Source organism: Myxine glutinosa, chromosome 1 (assembly GCF_964187855.1).
Source record: "Myxine glutinosa chromosome 1, kmMyxGlut1.1, whole genome shotgun sequence".
Lineage (NCBI taxonomy): Eukaryota > Metazoa > Chordata > Myxini > Myxiniformes > Myxinidae > Myxine > Myxine glutinosa.
Genome location: NC_136261.1, coordinates 410,927,971 through 410,946,815, shown reverse-complemented (window position 1 = coordinate 410,946,815; position 18,845 = coordinate 410,927,971). Strand labels below are relative to the sequence as shown.

The window sequence follows — 18,845 nt, the reverse complement described above, 5'->3', positions numbered from 1 at the left end:
AATATTAAGTTCTGTTTTTCTGATGTATCAAATACTTATTTCATGCAATAAAATGCAAATTAATTACTTAAAAATCATACAATGTGATTTTCAGGATTTTTGTTTTAGATTCCGTCTTCCACAGTTGAAGTGTACCTATGATAAAAATTACAGACCTTGACGTGCTTTGTAAGTGGGAAAACCTGCAAAATCGGCAGTGTATCAAATACTTGTTCTCCCCACGTATATACTGAAACGCAAAAGAAACTTACCACCTTTGAAACCTTTAAATATCAACAATAACACTGCATGTAGTAAATGTGTGAACTTATTTGTGGACAATAGTGTCCTCGCTGTCAGACAAAACGGTCATGGATGGTCACTTGAACCTTCAATGGTCACTTCAGAGCACAGCTGTTGAACAGCCGTTTTGACTGTCAGTGATTAGCCAAGGGGTACGGGATGATTTTAATGAGCTGCACGTGATGTCTTGATATTGGCTTTAAAAAGGCCAGTGCAAAATGGGCATTTTGACCAAAAAATTTGACCATTTTGACCAACTTCAAAAAGACCGAAAACGCAAAAGAAACTTATCACTTGTTTGAAATTTAATAAAATTGTAACAGTTCAAAAGAAAACAAACCAACAATTGCTAATTGAAACATTGGCATTTTATTGATGACATGTCAAGTTTTTGACCAAGATACACCATCTCATCAGTTTGTTCTACAGTACAGAACAGCACAGGGTGCAATGTCAGTCCCCTTTCAATAGCGTGTGTGGCCACCATTGTTTTGGATACAGGCAGTGCATCGTCGGCGTATACTGCCTACCAGTCTTTGGATGGATTGCTGCTGGATTCTGTCCCACTCAGTCCTCAATGTCTGAAGCAGCTCTGCCCATGTCCTGGCCCTGCCAACTACGCGTCTCCCAAGCTCATCCCACAGGTGCTCTATGGGATTCAGGTCAGGGGAGAACGCAGGCCACTGCATGGTGTTGATGTTCTCGCCTTGGAGAAATGCAGTGGTAAAGCGAGCAGCATGGGGACGAGCGTTGCCATGCTGAAAGGTTCTCAGTTCTGGGTGGTCTAGCAGGAATGGCAGCAGATGAGGTCGCAGGATGTTATCCACATAACGCTGGGTGTTAAGATTCCCATCCACAACCACCAGAGGCGTCCTGTACCGGCCTGATATGGCGGCCCACACCATCACACTTGGGCCACCCCACCTGTTGGCTTGACGCACGCAACAATTGGCATATCGCTCGCCAGTTCTTCTCCAGACACGCTCACGCCCATCAGGACTGTCCACACAGAACCTTGACTCATCGCTGAAAGCGACCTCGTTCCACTGCGCCAAGGTCCACCGCTGATGCTGCTGGCACCATCTCTGTCGGTTGCGGCGATGGGCAGCCATCATCATGGGGCCTCTGTATGGTCTTCTGGCAGTCAGACCATAGTCATGCAGTCGTCTTCGTGCAGTATCATTGGAGATCCGTGGTTTGCATGCCCCGGAGTTTCTGCCGCAGTGCGGGATGCTGGACGGAATCGATCCCGCAGGTGACTTCGGACCATCTGCCTGTCCTGCCTTGCAGTGGTGACTCTTGGCCTCCCTGATCGAGGTCTGTCATCTGCAGAGTTGTGGAGGGTGTCTCTGTCCACCAGGGCCGATATCGTCTGGTGTGAACAGCCAAGGCGACGTGCCACCTCACGGTAGCTCAGTCCGCCTTGCAGCATGCCCAGGGCACGCTGCCGTTTATCCCTTGACAATCGTGGCATGTTGATTGAAATGCTCATTTTGCACTGGCCTTTTTAAAGCCAATATCAAGACATCACGTGCAGCTCATTAAAATCATCCCGTACCCCTTGGCTAATCACTGACAGTCAAAACGGCTGTTCAACAGCTGTGCTATGAAGTGACCATTGAAGGTTCAAGTGACCATCCGTGACCGTTTTGTCTGACAGTGAGGACACTATTGTCCACAAATAAGTTCACACATTTACTACACGCAGTGTTATTGTTGATATTTAAAGGTTTCAAAGGTGGTAAGTTTCTTTTGCGTTTCAGTATATATACACACGCAGACTTGGCATTTAATATGGAATATTTTTTTTGTGGGGGTGAATTTACTTTTCAAGATGTCTTAGAACCAAAAGTTCATTGGAATTATGTTGAAATTATTCTAGATTTTGTTCATGTGACCTTTAAAAGAAACAAAAACCACATTTGACATTTCGAAACAAATAAATTGATCCTTGAAAGTGATGTAAACTGATATCGAACTCAATTCATGGACAGTACTGTGTTAAACTTCTGTACGTTTTCCAGAAGTATCTCTTTATTTTGCACATTAGCCAAAAAATTTTTTAACAAAAACAAAAGTTAAATTACGACTGGGATTACGGACAGTAAAATTACAATTCAGTACTTCGTGTAACCCCCACGGGCATTCAGGAGAGCACGTACACGTTGAGGCATGCTGTTCACGAGATTTGCCAAGGTTTGGACAGGAATCGCTTGCCATGCAGTGACAATAGCCTGCTGCAATTCACGCACAGAGGTCGGCTGCTGTTTCAAGTGTTCGATTTGACGCGTTAATTCTGCCCACAAGTTCTCTATCGGATTCATATCCAGGGACATGGCAGGCCGCTCCATATGCTCTACACCACAGTCAGCATGAAAGTGTTGGATCATGCGAGCACGATGAGGCCGTGCATTGTCATCTTGGAAGACAAAGTTTCCTCGAAAAGCTGCACGAGCAAATGAAAGCAATGTTTCTTCGAGAATGGCCCTGTACTTGAACTGGTTCAGGTTTCCATTCAGAACAACCAGGTCAGTTTTGCCCCCTGCATAAAAAACAGCCCAAACGGTCACCCCACCACCTCCACCTTGGACTCTTGGCTCGATACAATCTTTGTTGTAGGCTTCATGCACTTGTCTGCACACTCGGACGCGGCCATCTTGACGATAGAACAGAAATTTAGACTCGTCACTGAAGAACACGTGATTCCAGTGTCCTGGCTGCCATTGACGGTGCTCTCTGGCCCACTGCAATCGGCGCTGGCGGTGTTGTCTTGTCAGGCATGGCTTTCTCAGGGGACGCCTGGCACGATAGCCTGCTTGAACCAGTCGTTGGTTGACTAGCCTTCTGGATACAGGCACATTTGTCAGTTGCTGCCACTCAGCCCGAAGCTGATTAGCTGACTTGGTACGGCCATTGCGGGCTAACCGGTGCAGCTGGCGATCATTCCTCCTTGTGGTTCTGCGGGGACGTCCTGGCCTCGGTATTGGAGTAGGGACACCCCTCTGAGCATTTCGTTTCAGGATCTTTGTCACCTGACCTTGAGTGATGCCATACTGCCAAGCAATACCACGCTGTTTCATGTCATAATTTCGTAAAGTTGCTGCCACTCAGCCCGAAGCTGATTAGCTGACTTGGTACGGCCATTGCGGGCTAACCGGTGCAGCTGGCGATCATTCCTCCTTGTGGTTCTGCGGGGACGTCCTGGCCTCGGTATTGGAGTAGGGACACCCCTCTGAGCATTTCGTTTCAGGATCTTTGTCACCTGACCTTGAGTGATGCCATACTGCCAAGCAATACCACGCTGTTTCATGTCATAATTTCGTAAAGCCACCACTCCATGACAAACAGCATTGTCGAGTTGACGGACCATCTCCAGAGGAAGCGGCAATAACTTTTGGAGACGCGCAGCAGTTGTTTTCCACTAATACAGAACGCAACAACCCTTGTATACCCGACTGTGAAGCCAATCATCAAATGCACCTGTTCGTACATTTTGCCACGTCACCTGTGATATAATCCTGTTGTTGACTTCTTGCTGTGACAGACAATCAGTGACATGGTTCTTTTAACAAATAAATCACCAAAGTGTAAAATAAACTCACCAGATTGATATACTGAGTTAAGAAAGTAAACCCAAGTCAAGAAAAAAAAAAAATTCCATATTAAATGCCAAGTCTGTATATATGTATATATATATATGTATATATATATATACTGTATATATATATATATATATATATATATATATATATATATATATATATATATATATATATATATATATATATATATACTGTATATATATATATATATATATACATATATTATATTGTGGCGGACACAAAAGCCCACTGGCGTGGTGACATCATTCCACGCACCAAGTGGGCGGTGGCCACGCCCGAGGGGTAGGCGTGGCCTCATGATATACACCGGGCGACCAGCCCAGAGGAGTTCAGTGTTACAGTGTAGTCTTACAATAAAGACTTTTATATGTTACCGCTTGTCCGCTTCCTCCTTGCTCACAAGCAGCGCGCGTAACGCCGCGCTTTACTGGTGACCCTCGACGTTGGATCTGCCGGAGCGATCCTTCCACACGCGACGCCATCGCCATGGCCGACTTCGTCAAACTTCCGGAATTTTGGGAGGCTCAGGCCGAAGTCTGGTTCGTCCAGGCCGAAGCCCAATTTCAGCTTCGGCACCTCACCGGCGATGACACGCGCTATTGCCACGTCGTCGCCTCCCTCGGGCCCGGCACGGCCGCTCGAGTTGTGTCCATCCTTCGCCACCCACCGAAAGGCCACAAGTACGAGGCACTCAAGCGGCTACTCCTAGCCACGTTCAGCCTCACGGACGACGCACGGGCCGACTGCCTCCTGGATCTCCCCGAGCTCGGTGAGACGCGCCCGTCGGTCCGAATGGACCATATGCTGTCACTGTTGGGCGACGAAGCCCCCGGTTCGCTATTCCGGGCGCTTTTCCGTCGCCAACTTCCAGCGCAGGTTCGCCTCGCGTTGGCCGGGACCGGGCTAACGGAACCCCGAGCATTGGCGGCCGAAGCGGACAAGTACTTCGCCGCTTCGGACACGCGGGCGAGCGTCGGCGTGGCCGTCACGGCATTCGACGCTGATGTCCAGCAGCATGTTCCACAGCATCATCTTCTACAGCACGCTGATGTTCAGCAGCACACTGATGTTCAGCAGCATGCTGATACGCACCTCGTGAACGCCGCCACGCCCCGCCCACCGCCGCGGCGAAAACCGCCACCGCGGGGAAACCCGTCGACTCCACCGGCCTGGCGCAGCCAGCCGCGCTCCTCCAGCTCCACCACCTGGTGCTGGTTCCACGCCAAGTTCGGCCACGAAGCTCGGCGGTGTCATCCGCCGTGCTCCTTCAACGGGTCGGGAAACGCAAGGGCCGGCGCTCAATAGTGGCGATGAGCGCCGGCCGTTCGAGCAGCCTGCTGTTCATAACGGACACCTTCTCCGGGCGCCGTTACCTGTGCGACACGGGAGCGCAGGTGAGTGTCATTCCCGCCGGCACGTCAGACAAGCACGCCGCGGGTGGGGGCCCCGCGCTGCTTGCCGCGAACGGGACGCCCATCCGTACGTACGGAAAACGCTGCCTCTCTCTGTGGTTTGGAGGGCAGGTTTTCCGATGGACGTTCGTCACCGCCGACGTGCCCATGGCACTGCTTGGCGCGGACTTCCTGTGCGCTAATGGGCTCCTGGTCGACGTCAAGCGCACACGGCTTGTCCAGGCCGAGACGTTCAGCTCGCTCGCTTGTGCGTTGCCCAGCTCAACGAGCGGCTTGCCAAGCGGCTTGCCGAACGATTCGGTTCCGGCCACGTTGGTCTGTACGCTTCCGGCAGCGGACGCATTCACCCGCCTCCTCGCCGGCTTCCCGGCCCTCACGCGGCCCACCTTCTCGGTGGGGGCCGTCAAGCACGGGGTGGCCCATCACATCCCCACCGTCGGGCCACCGGTCTACGCCCGGGCACGCCGCCTCGAGCCGACGAAGCTGGCGGTGGCAAAAGCGGTGTTCGCTACCCTGGAGCGACTCGGCATCGTTCGGCGCTCAGAGAGCGCTTGGGCGTCGCCGCTGCACATCGTGCCGAAGCCCGGTGGGGGATGGCGACCGTGCGGGGACTATCGCCGTCTCAATGACGCCACGACTCCCGACCGCTACCCCGTCCCCCACATTCAGGACTTTTCCGCCCGTTTGGCGGGCAGGTCCTTCTTCTCGAAGGTGGACCTCATACGCGGCTACCATCAGGTCCCCGTCAGGCCGGAGGACGTCCCGAAGACGGCGGTCATCACGCCATTCGGACTCTTCGAGTTCCTGCGCATGCCCTTCGGTCTGAAGAATGCGGCTCAGGCGTTCCAGCGACTGATGGACAGCTTCCTGCGCGACTTGGATTTTGTCTACGTCTACCTGGACGATATCCTCGTCGCCAGCGCGTCCCGCGAAGAGCACCTACGCCACCTCCGCACGCTCTTCGAACGCCTGGGCCAGCATGGCCTGATTGTGAACCCCGCAAAGTGCCGGTTCGGCGCCGCCACAATCGATTTTCTGGGGCACCGTGTCACCAGGCACGGAGCTGTCCCCCTGCCGGCCAAGGTGGAGGCGGTGAAGGGGTTTCCGCGCCCCCGCACGATCAGAGGGCGGCAGGAGTTCCTGGGCATGGTGAACTTTTACCATTGGTTCCTGCCCCGTATCGCCCAGCTCCTGCGCCCCCTGCACGAAGCTCTCCGAGGTAAGCCGGGCAAAGGCGACGTTACCTGGACCGAGCAGATGGACACGGCGTTCACGGGCGCGAAGCTCGCCTTGGCTAACGCCACCATGCTCGCGCACCCGGCGCCCGATGCACCGATCGCCCTCACCACCGATGCCTCGGACTACGCGGTGGGCGCGGTGCACGAGCAATGGGTGCGTGGAGCTTGGCAACCGCTGGCGTTCTTTAGCCGGCAGCTTCGCCCGCCCGAACGCCGTTACAGTAACTTCGACCGCGAGTTGCTCGGACTTCACTTGGCGGTCAGGCACTTCCGCCATCTGCTCGAGGGCCGGGCGTTCACTGCCTTCGTCGACCACAAGCCGCTGATCTTCGCGATGTGCAAGGTCACCGAGCCGTGGTCGGCCCGGCAGCAGCGTCACCTCTCGGCCGTGTCCGAGTACACGACGGACATCCAGCACGTCGCGGGGAAGGACAACCCGGTGGCGGATTGCCTTTCCCGGGCCGTCGCCCACGCAGTCCACCTCGGCATCGACTATGCCCGGATGGCAGCGGACCAGGCCGCTGACCCCGACGTCCAGGCCTTGCGGACCGCCGTCACGGGCCTCCGCGTCACCGAGGTGCCGTTCGACGGCGCGGGCGCGGCCCTCTTGTGCGACGTCTCCCTCGGGCGTCCTCGCCCCATTGTGCCCGCAGGCTGGCAGCGCCAGGTGTTTGACGCCATCCACGGCCTGTCCCACCCGGGCGCGAGGGCCTCCCAAAGGCTGATCGCCGACAAGTTCGTCTGGCATGGCCTCCGGAAGGCCGTCCGCGGCTGGGCCAGGACGTGCCTCGCGTGCCAGCGCGCCAAGGTGCACCGGCACACCCAGGCCCCGTTGGCCCCGTTCACGGTGCCGGAACGCCGGTTTGACCACGTCCACGTGGACCTGGTGGGACCTCTGCCCCCCTCGCGGGGTTTCACCTACGTCCTCACCATGGTGGACCGCACCACCCTGTGGCCGGAGGCCGTGCCCTTGGCGTTGACAACGGCGGCCGATGTCGCGCAGGCTTTCATCGCCACCTGGGTCGCCCGGTTCGGTGCCCCCTCAGACATCTCATCTGACCGTGGCCCCCAGTTCACCTCGGAGCTCTGGGGGGCGGTTGCGCAGGGGCTCGGGGTCCGGCTGCACCGAACCACGGCCTACCACCCCCAGGCTAACGGCCTGTGTGAGCGATTTCACCGCTCATTGAAGGCCGCGCTCCGGGCCACCCTCCGCGACGGCGGCTGGGTCGACAGGCTCCCCTGGGTCCTGCTGGGCCTCCGGACGGCGCCCAAGGAGGACCTGCGCGCATCCGCGGCGGAGTTGGTTTTCGGGCAACCGCTGCGGGTGCCGGGCGAGTTCCTCCCCGACTCCACGGCACCATGGTCCGCGGCACAGCAGCGCTCCGCTCTGCAAGAGACCGCCCAGAGGTTCGCCCCGGTGCCAACGGCATGCCACGGGCACCCACCGACGCACGTCGCCCCGGAGCTTCGCACGGCGGAGTACGTCTTCGTCCGCCACGATGCCCATCGGACACCACTGCAGCCCCCGTACGACGGGCCTTTCCGCGTGCTGGAGACCGGGGCGAAGCACTTCACCCTGGACATCGGCGGTACTCCTGACCGCGTTTCGGTAGACCGCCTCAAGCCGGCCCACCTCGATGTGGACCATCCACCGCCAGTGGCCCGACCCCCACGTCGGGCCCGCCCTCCTGCGGGCGGACCCCCGGCACCGCCCAGCCCTGCCGCCACGCTGCCCCCCGGTCCTGCACCCATCCCAGGGGCAGCCAGGGGCATCCCACCTGGCATCCCTGCACCCCGGACGCCGCCGATCGCCAGGGGGCGCTTCGGCCGGGTCATTCGTCTGCCCCGCAAACTGGCCCTCCAGGTGCGCGGGAATTCTGGGGGGGCGCGTGTGGCGGACACAAAAGCCCACTGGCGTGGTGACATTCCACGCACCAAGTGGGCGGTGGCCACGCCCGAGGGGTAGGCGTGGCCTCATGATATACACCGGGCGACCAGCCCGGAGGAGTTCAGTGTTACAGTGTAGTCTTACAATAAAGACGTTTATATGTTACCGCTTGTCCGCTTCCTCCCTGCTCACAAGCAGCGCGCGTAACGCCGCGCTTTAATATATCTGATATACTATATACCTGATATACTATATATCATCCGACCTGATATCTAGTCAACCAACGACATCACGCGGATATATATATACATTATATATCTGTGCAGTGTCTGTCTTGTGTTGTCTTGTCTTGTGTTGTCACTGAACTACTCCCTCAAACTTTTGTGAAATCGTACTATTCCAACTTGACCCACGGCGGGAGTATACGCTCTACTGAGTGGTGTTCTAGTTTTAAACTGTTTTCGTTATTTTGAGCACCCGGAAGAAGAAGAAGATGTCTGAATACAAACAGACACGGACGGGCTTTGCATCTTCAGACTTTCTAAAAAATTTTTTGCAGGTTTCCCAAATTTTTTGGTGCTTGGCCCACAAAAGGTTAATCTGGCCCTCCTGCCACCAGGACCCCCTAACATGGACCACCAGGCCAATCAAACCGTTTTCGTGGTCTACCTCCTTTTTGAGACATGATAAAAAAAAGAGTAGACAACAAACATTTTGGTTTGACATTTATTTCTCTCGGACCATTGAAAAAGTCACCATCGACCGTCAATTGAGAAGCATGAACGCGAACATGAGAGCACTGGACCTCGTATCCTTTACGTCATGACGATGAGCGTGAGGCGGTGTCTCACAATTGACGTCGGAGGAGGCGTGGTAGTAAACTCAGGACGAGCAGGAAGTAAAGTTTAGGTTTGGAACGATAATATCAGGTGAGGCAATAATCCATCGATTTATCAATCTGTGCTTATTTATAATCATTGTAACTGAAACGCGGGTTTTGATCATCACAACTTGAAGTTATAATGAGATTACTGTTGTAGTTTCGTCATGACGTTGAACGCTAAATCGGCAGCGCCGATTGTTACACAAACTACAGTTTAAACTACCGCGATCGAAAGACGAAGAGCAAAACGAAACCGTTTATTCTTTCACTTATTGAAATAATTCAAAAACGGGACGTCGGACTGCATAAGGAAAGTCTTGATTTGCTGTTTGCACCCACGTGGGCTCCACTACCAATCAGTTTGTCGAGCGCTCGCCAAGTGGCTTAAGCACTCGAGCAAGCACTCCATATTAAACCGTAGATACGGAACGGCCAGCTTGGCAAACGCTAGCTAGCATAGTGGGAATGGAAACACTCGTGATACTTAAAGAAAAGGAGAGAGTAATGTTGATTTATTTATTTATAAAAACGATTGGATAAACTCAGTGGTGTAGTTTGGGTTTGTGGCGCTTGGGGCAGAGAGTCGACTATAGCGCCCCACGGGCACTGGCATAGTCAGGAATTTCAGGAGAAAAGATCTTTAATGTCCACAAACTATTATGCTGGCACACAGGTTAACGTCCATCCGAAGGACGGGACACACATTGATGAATCACCCCGACTGTGAAACAATGGGATGACGGTTTGAATATAGCTGGGATCGGGATTTGAACCCTGGTCTCGATAGCTTATGGAGGCGAGTGTGCGCACCTCGAGGCCATCCTGCCAAACCAACACACTCGCTGAGGCCTCTCACCACGTTTACCCTTCTGTCCAGACCCCTCGAGTGCCAACGCCTTCTTCACTATCTCCCTCACATGCATGTCCTCATACGTCATGGCATATCTCGGGTATACACGTGGGCATGGATGAAGGAAACTCCACTGGGAAAGCGAGAAAAACAATTATTATTACAAGTGACTTATTTGCAATAAAAAAAATTTTTTTTGTACTAAATTAACCTTCAGTGTGTAGAATCAGAATTCAACACAAAAAATATGTTAAAATACAAAAACAAATCAATACTATTCAGCAAGACTTTTGTACATTTGGATTTATTTGGTTAACTTGGCAACGTGCAATGCTTACAAACATCGCTATTTCTACACAATTTTGAGCAAAAAGTTTCAAGTTTTCCCTCCCAATTTGAAGCTGATTCCCTTACCTGCAATTGGAGCAGTCCAACACCGACCTTTAGGCTATTTATAGCACGTGCGCAGCTCACAATCATGCATACAGTACATGTGCTATTGTACTGTATGTCACCAAATTGTGTACAGTGCATCACCAAATTGTGTACATTGCATCGCTAAATTGTGTACAGTGCATCGCCAAATTTTGTACATTGCATCGCTAAATTGTGTACAGTGCATCGCCAAATTGTGTACATTGCATCGCTAAATTGTGTACAGTGCGTCCCCAAATTATGTACAGTACGTAACCAAATTGTGTACAGTGCGTAACCGAATTGTGTACTATGCATCACTAAATGGTATGCAGTACATTGAAAAATTGTGTGCAGTGCATTACCAAATTGTGTACAGTGTGTCACCAAATTGTGTACATTGCATCCCTAAATTGTGTACAGTGCATCACCAAATTGTGTACATTACATCGCTCAATTGTGTACAGTGTGTCACCAAATTGTGTACATTGCACAGACAAATTGTGTACAGTGCATCACAAAATTGTGTGCAGCGCATCACCAAATTGTGTACATTGCATTGACAAATTGTGTACAGTGCATCACCAAATTGTGTACATTGCATCACCAAATTGTATACAGTGCATCACCAAATTGTGTACAGTGCATCACCAATTTGTGTGCAGTGCATCCCCAAATTGTGTGCAATGCTAGGACACCCGCGGAGCCCCGGCGGACCAGGGACGCGCGAGCCTACGCGTTAGCGTGCTACGGCGGAACCAACGGCTTCGGCCACGGCCAGGTCGATACTCGGCCCGGCCGCACCGGAAATGAACTGGTTCGACACCCGCGCTAGAGAGGTCGCGGGTGACTGAGATGTATTAACAAATTCAATCCCCCCCCCCCCTCCCCTTCCCACACCTCCTGCCCCCAAGCCCTCTCCCTCCCACACTTCTCCCTGCTCTCAAATGTTGTGGTTGTGTGCTTCCCCTTCTCTCCCCATCTTGGCTTCCGCTCCCTCTTTTGTATATTTTGTTTGTCTGGTTGATTTGTTTGTGAAATAAATGTTAGCTCTTTCACGAGCCTCGATTCAGTATACAAAAAAATAAAATAAATGCGTCTCCAAATTGTGTACAGTGCATCACAGAATTGTGTACAGTGCATCACCGAATTGTGTAAAATGCATCGCCAAATTGCGTATGTACATTGCATTGACAAATTGTGTACAGTGCGTCACCAAACTGTGTGGAGTACGTCATAAAATTGTGTCCATTGCAACGCTAAATTGTCTGCAGTGCATCACCAAATTTTGTACAGTGTATTGACAAATTGTGTACAGTGCATCACCAAATTGTGTACAGTGCATCGCCAAATTGTGTGCAAAGAAAAATCAAGATTACCATGTATCTTTTGGAAATGCATGTGATTCCACACCAATAAATTGTGAGCGAAACTTTAACCGCGTTTATCTCAGAATATACAGTCACGTGAAAAAGTAAGTAGACCCCATGTAAAGTTTTGACTTTTTGAACATATTTCAACATACAGCTATTTGACCTTCATTTCAACAATATTGATAGATAAAGGTGATATAATATAACAAATATCATGAAACATTTACATTTTGTAGTCTATTCTATAATTTAAATAAACATAAATGCAAATTTCGCATGTGGAAAAAGTAAGTACACCCTTACATTTATCATTGCTTCAAATACCTAAAATTAGAATCAGGTGCACCAGCTCAGGTGCAAATGATTGGAACATCGTTAGAGAGGATCTCGGAGGAACCTGTCTTATTTAAACCTCAGACATGTAGTTTGGTTTGCTCTTTGTTGTTGAAGTGTGCGGCGCACCATGCCTAGATCAAAAGAGCTCTCTGAGGCCTTCAGAAAGAAGGTTATAGATGCCTACGAGTCTGGGAAGGGATTTAAAAAGATCTCCAAACAATTTGAAATCAATCATTCGACTGTTCGGAAGATCATCTACAAGTGGAGAATATTCCAAACAACTGCTAACTTGTTCAGGCCAGGCCGCCCCAGCAAGTTCAGCCCGTGAGCAGACCGCAAGATGCTGAAAGAAGTCTCGAAGAACCCCAGAATGTCATCACGGGACATACAGGTAGCTCTTGCCACTCTTGATGTCAAAGTGCACGAGTCTACCATTAGAAAGAGGCTGCACAAATTTGATCTACATGGGAGGTGTGCCAGGAGGAAACCTTTGCTGTCCAGAAAGAACATCAGGGCAAGACTAAAGTTTGCCAATGAACACCGAGGCAAAGACCAGCACTTCTGGAACAATGTGTCCTGGACAGATGAGTCAAAGGTAGAGAGAGCTATTTGGCCACAGTACCAGAAGACATGTTTGGCGAAAACCAAAGACAGCATTTGACCACAAGAACCTGATACCAACTGTAAAGCATTGTGGTGGAAATATTATGGTTTGGGGCAGCTTTGCTGCATCAGGGCCTGGGCAGCTCACCATCATAGAATCCACGATGAATTCTTCATTGTACCAGAGGGTGCTTGAGGATAATGTGAGGCCATCTGTCGGAAAGTTGAAGCTCAACCGAAGGTGGACCTTGCAACATGACAATGACCCTAAACATACCAGTAAATCCACCAAGGAATGGCTGAAAAGAAAGAAATGGAGGGTTCTCGAATGGCCAAGTCAAAGCCTGGATCTAAATCCCATCGAGATGTTGTGGGGGGATTTGAAATGAGCTGTGCATGCAAGAAACCCCTCAAACTTCGCACAGCTGAAAGAATTCTGCATGGAGGAGTGGACAAAAATTTCTCCCAGTCGATGTCAGAGACTGGTAGACAGTTATAGGAAATGCCTACTTGAGGTTGTTTCTGCCAAAGGGGGCAATACCACCTATTAGAGCCAAGGGTGTACTTACTTTTCCCACATGCGAAATTTGCATTTATGTTTATTTAAATCATACAATGGACTACAAAATGTAAATGTTTCATGATATTTGTTATATTATATCACCTTTATCTATCAATATTGTTGAAATGAAGATCAAATAGCTGTGAGTTGAAATATGTTGAAAAAGTCAAAACTTTACATGGGGTGTACTTACTTTTCCACGGGACTGTATATTGTTGCGGATCTCGAGCCCGTCGATGTACAGAGGGGGGTTAAACCCTTTTACCCCTTGGGCCTTCGAGTCCACGAGGCAACTACCCACTTTACACTTGTGGGGCGGATTGCGGAGCAATTCCAGCCGCCGCCCCCATAGCGAGCGTGCGGAAGGGTCTCTGGTCAAATTCCCAAGTACCTTCTATACTATACAAACGCCGCCACAAAGACGAGGGCTGAACCTCGCACGAGTCACGCTGGTCTGAAACGCCCGAGCGGTTTGCGTGTCACGTGACTCATGCCGTTAATTCTTACTTACCTGATCGAGCGGTTTTATTTCGTACAATGCGAGGCCAGTGGTGGGAAAAGACTTGAATGGCCGAATGGAAGCAAATAACACAGGTTTATTATTATGTACAATGGCCAAAGCAAAAAGACACAGGGCAGAAACTTAACATCCTTAACTTAATCCCCGGACAAGGGCCCTCTCACTCACGCGGGGAAAGGAAGGAAGAGAAGGGAATGCACTCAAGCGCGGCCGTTGGTGCCGTTCGCCCCGATCAGCTCGTTGGGCGTGTCCCTTGAGATGTTTGCGGCACGTGCAGGGAGCCTAGGCAGGGAGATCGTTGGAGTCTCGGGCCCCGGGAGAGATCGTCCTCGAAAGCACTTATAACAGGGGCAGAACGCAGACTACAGAGAGAGTTCGTGCTTTCGATCACAGAGAGCCTCGATCACAGAGAGAGTCGCTTCAGAATCCCGGGACAGAGAGCTTCAACCACACACACCTTCGGGGGCCCGGGGCAGGGTTTTTATAGCCCCCCCCCCCCCAGAGTCCCATCAGAATGTTCCAAGCCCCTCCCTTGGCCGCCGTTGCTGGCCACTCCCTTGTAGCTCCCATTGGCTTCTTGCCGCTTACCGGCCACTCCCCTTTGGCTCCTCCCTCAGGCCTCCTAGAGTTGTTCCAGGCCCTAGCACATGGCATTCCAGCCCAAATGAGGCCTGCCCTTACTTACCTGCATCAACGCATACTAACACAGGAAAGGAGACTATGCTTACATTTAATAAGAAATAACTGAACTAAGCGAGGCTACATGTTGTGGTGCAACTAACTAAGAGGGGGGCTATCTTTATTTCTCACAACCGCAACAATATCTTTATGGAAATTTTTCATCATAAAATTTGAAGTGGAAGAGAAGTGTACTTCAAATTTGGCACAGTTCATCTATTCACTGCATCAAATGTCATGAACTATTAACAATGAGATCCAGTACCTAACTTATTTATTTACTTATTTATGATGAGGTAAAGATACTTTTACAAAATGTTAAATGTATTTTTAAATATGGTACCTCTATGCATGTTCGTTACAACAACAACAACAACAACAACAGGCATTTTAAGGCCATTTTCCCTGCTAGAGTGGGGATTAGCCTTGCGGTCCGCATGACAATCTTCTCCATTTTGCCCTATTTTCTACATCTCCCCTTGTTAATCCCCTTGCCCGCATTTCTTCTTCCACCTCCTTTAGCCAAGTCTTCCCCGTCCTCTACTTCCTTCTGCATTAATTTCCATCATTCTTCTCAACCAGTCACTTTCATCCTTCCTCAACACATGACCAAACCATCTCAACCTGTTCCTCTTCACAGCATCCATCACAGGCTCTATTCCCATCATCTTTCGCAATTCATCATTTGTCTTCCTCTCTCTCTCAACGATACTCCGCACATCCACTGAACCATTCACATTTCCACCCTTTCCAGCCTTCGTTGCTGCTTTACGTTCATTACCCATGTCTCGCTCGCATAAATCATACCACTTATCACACATGCAGCAGACACGTTTCCCTTCAGCTTCAACGACACTCCCCTCCTCGTCAGCACGTCACTCAGTTCCCGAAACTTCTTCCATGCACATCTCACTCTAGCAACCGTTGCAGAGTCTGATCCACCTTCTCCATTCAACACGTCTCCTCGGTAGCAAAATGTTTTCACACCCTCCAGCTTCACGCCGTCTCCAAGATCCAACTCAACATTTCCTCCATCTGCAGCTTCCTCTGTGCACACCTTACACTTCAATGTAGCTGCCACACTGGTTAATGACACTCTCAGACCACTACACTTTTGATGAACCCACTCTGCGCACTTTGTACATTGAATGGGGTTCACTCCGACACCCTTCCTGCACACAGCACACGGCCACTTCCCAGTTCTTTCCACCTCATCACATGCTTTAACACTTGCCATCACCTTCATTTTTCCAATATTCACCTTCAGACCTTTTGTTTCCATACATGTTGGTTAGTTCATGATAAATACATACACACACCGAATCTGAACGAATTTGATTCATGCTTCAAAAGTTATGAGGAAAACTTGGCAATCTCATGTATTGCTTTGAGTTCATAATTAATATGCAAATTCGATGAGCAGCATCACATAATTGAGTCATGTGATATGACAAAGTGTAATAAGATAGAAAAATTAAGTTTTAAAAGTAAATAAGTCATTTTTCTTTCTTGATTAGAATGTTATTTTCCTCCTATATATTTATGTAACAAGTAACCGGAAGATCACTGATAACAATTATCCTCGGATGGCCGCACACATTATAAACTATAAAGAGGGTGAAATGATATGGAAGTGGGGATTCTAATCCAATACATCGAAAGTAAAAGAGAGAGGGACAAGGAATTGTTAAATAACTAACTTGTCACATGATCCTGGCCATCACAAATTGGGATCACAAATTGGGGTCACAAATTGGGCTCGTATAGCACGAGACATCTGGATCTGATCGGCACATGATCACGTCATTGCGAAATATCGGTCCACCAATTATAGCCTCTCCCTTCCATCCCCCGGCCTATCATGGGCGATCTCTGTATCACAGAAATGCATAACCTCGTCTGTTCGAAGATTCACAAAACAATTACATAAGATAAGGGAGTTACACAGCCGGAAGTCCCTTAATTGACATGTAACATGTGGTTTAAAATGTAAAACGTGGTTTTGAAAGTTACTTACGTCTCTTGCTCTCACAAGGTGTCCATTGTATTGTAATTGAACAAAATGGAGCATGACAACGTGTTCACGCCAAATCCATGGTCGCGCTCGGAGCGGTCGCATCGTCCGCCTCCCCTACCCCATCATTACACCTATGGGTAAACTTACCATGGATTATCTTATAAATGTTTTCAAGTGTTTGTGTATTTTGTTTGTACATTACTCTTTCACAGCCGAAATGTAGCACCTATCTACAGGGCGAGTGATAACACCCAGGACACGGTTTTAGCTGCTTACACAAGACTTGTTTTTACCATCTACCAGGGTGAGCCATAAGACCCAGGGGTAATAACATATTATGGTAATAACAGGAGTAATAATAGCATATTACAGTAATACAACAACTACAATACCTCCTTAGACATCGATGCCACCCACCATATGACGTCCACCGTTGGTATTAAGACAATATGCAATGCTTTGTGACGTCATGAGTTTTCCTTCACCGAAGGCCACGTCACAACACTCCAGGTTTGCACGCACAGTATCACCACTTCCGATCACGTCTAATAAAATAAAAACCCACTTAGAATCCCTACCAATTGCTACCAACAATTGCTACAACTTGGCATGTATGCATTAGTAAGGAGACTGAGGTTCCGTTTGTAGGAGAATTTGTTAGTTTACAAAACAATTAAATTTTCTTGGTGAAGTAAATGGACAAAAAGGAAATTATTTTTTGGATGGAATTGATGGAATAATTTGTCGCTATATATCGTTTTTACTTCTGGTAGATGTACAAACCAGCGACACTGAGATTTTACACAACCAGAAGGTCTTTTCGAAGCTGCTCCATGCGCTCACACTTTCGAAGCTGCTCCATGCGCTCACGCTTTCGAAGCTAAGTGATATTTCTCAATTGTGTTTTTGTCGAGACTGTATCTATCTTTCGGTGTATCTACCTATAGCGTATCTTTTGGAAAATTTTCGGTGCTAATTTTTCGTACATGTATACACAATCGTCGGTTAATGGTATCGAGTATTCTGCGGCCTAGTACTCGTAGGCTTAGACTACCGTACCGTCTCCGACCTTGTGGTTTGTTTTTCTCTCAGCGATTCGTCGAATGCGCTGAAATTATTTTCGTTCTCTGTTTCGTCCCAGTCGTTCACCCCGTACCTCCTTGTTTAATATCTGTACTCACAAAAAAAAAAAAAAAAAACCCAAAAAAATATTTCCTTCCCAGGTCTTATTCGTTTATTTGTTGTTCTTTTTGTTTGTTCGTTCTTCGTTCGCGATCACGCGGTTAGAAATGTATAATCTCTCCCCTGAACAACTATTTTCTCTCATATATTATAACACCCTTTTCTTCTTTTCCTACAAAAGGATGCTTTCGTCTTGCTCACCAAATCTATTCATTCCAAAAAATATATATAATACCATCTCTTACAGTTCCTCCTTTCTACATTCCATAAACTATCCAGAACTCCATCCCTCCTCCAGTGTCCTCAAACGTATTTTTGACTCGAAGGTCTCAAACTCATTTTGCAAAAAATGTTCGTTTCCCATGAATCGTACACTTTTCAAAATCCAATCTCACCCCTCCCCTCCAAATCCTCCCCATCACCCATCCCTTTCAAATCTCCCCCCTTGCCCCTTCCCTCCCCTCCCTCCTAAACTCCTCCCACACCCCTCCCCTCCGAGACTCTCCCTCGCTCCTCCCCTCCTAGACTCCCCTCTCACCCCTCCTCCTCAAAGCATCCTCCCTGCTTCTTCCTCCTTCCAACTTTCACCTTCATCTCCCCAAACCTTCTGCCTTGCTCTTCCTCCTCCTCAAATAACACCTCACTGTGCCTCACCCAATCTCCATCAAACCTTTTGTCCGCCCCATTCTTCCCTTTCTCCAAGCTATTCTGAAATCTCTGACACACCTTCAACAGCTCTCCCTACCTCTTCCTCCTCTTCCACATCTTACCCTACCCCTCCCCCCCCCCTGTTCTGGACCCAATGCTCCCCCTTCCTCTTCATTAACGGTATGGACCTCAAACATCCGGGGCCTTCGCTCAAACTTGACTGATCTCTCCATACAGGTTGCTTCTGATAAACCAGACGTGATCTGCTTAACAGAAACTTTCCTCCTTCATGATGTCTCTGATTCCTTGGTATCTCTCCCAGGTTACTCCCTCCTC

At 49.5% G+C, this 18,845-nt stretch overlaps 1 protein-coding gene across 7 annotated transcripts in view; it reads left to right on the top strand.

Moving 5' to 3' along the window:
* Positions 1 to 9,304: 9,304 nt before the first annotated feature.
* The window catches only part of LOC137417645 (ankyrin repeat and protein kinase domain-containing protein 1), a 92,621-nt gene continuing 83,080 nt past the window's right edge, over positions 9,305 to 18,845 (top strand). For 5 of the 7 annotated variants that reach the window (XR_013621918.1, XR_013621917.1, XR_013621916.1 and 2 more), the window contains exon 1: positions 9,314 to 9,372. The gene's annotated coding sequence lies outside the window, so the exon portion shown is untranslated. Of the gene's footprint in view, positions 9,373 to 18,845 lie in introns of all 7 variants that reach the window. The other 2 variants (XM_068103545.2, XM_078770499.1) reach the window with 2 other exon arrangements.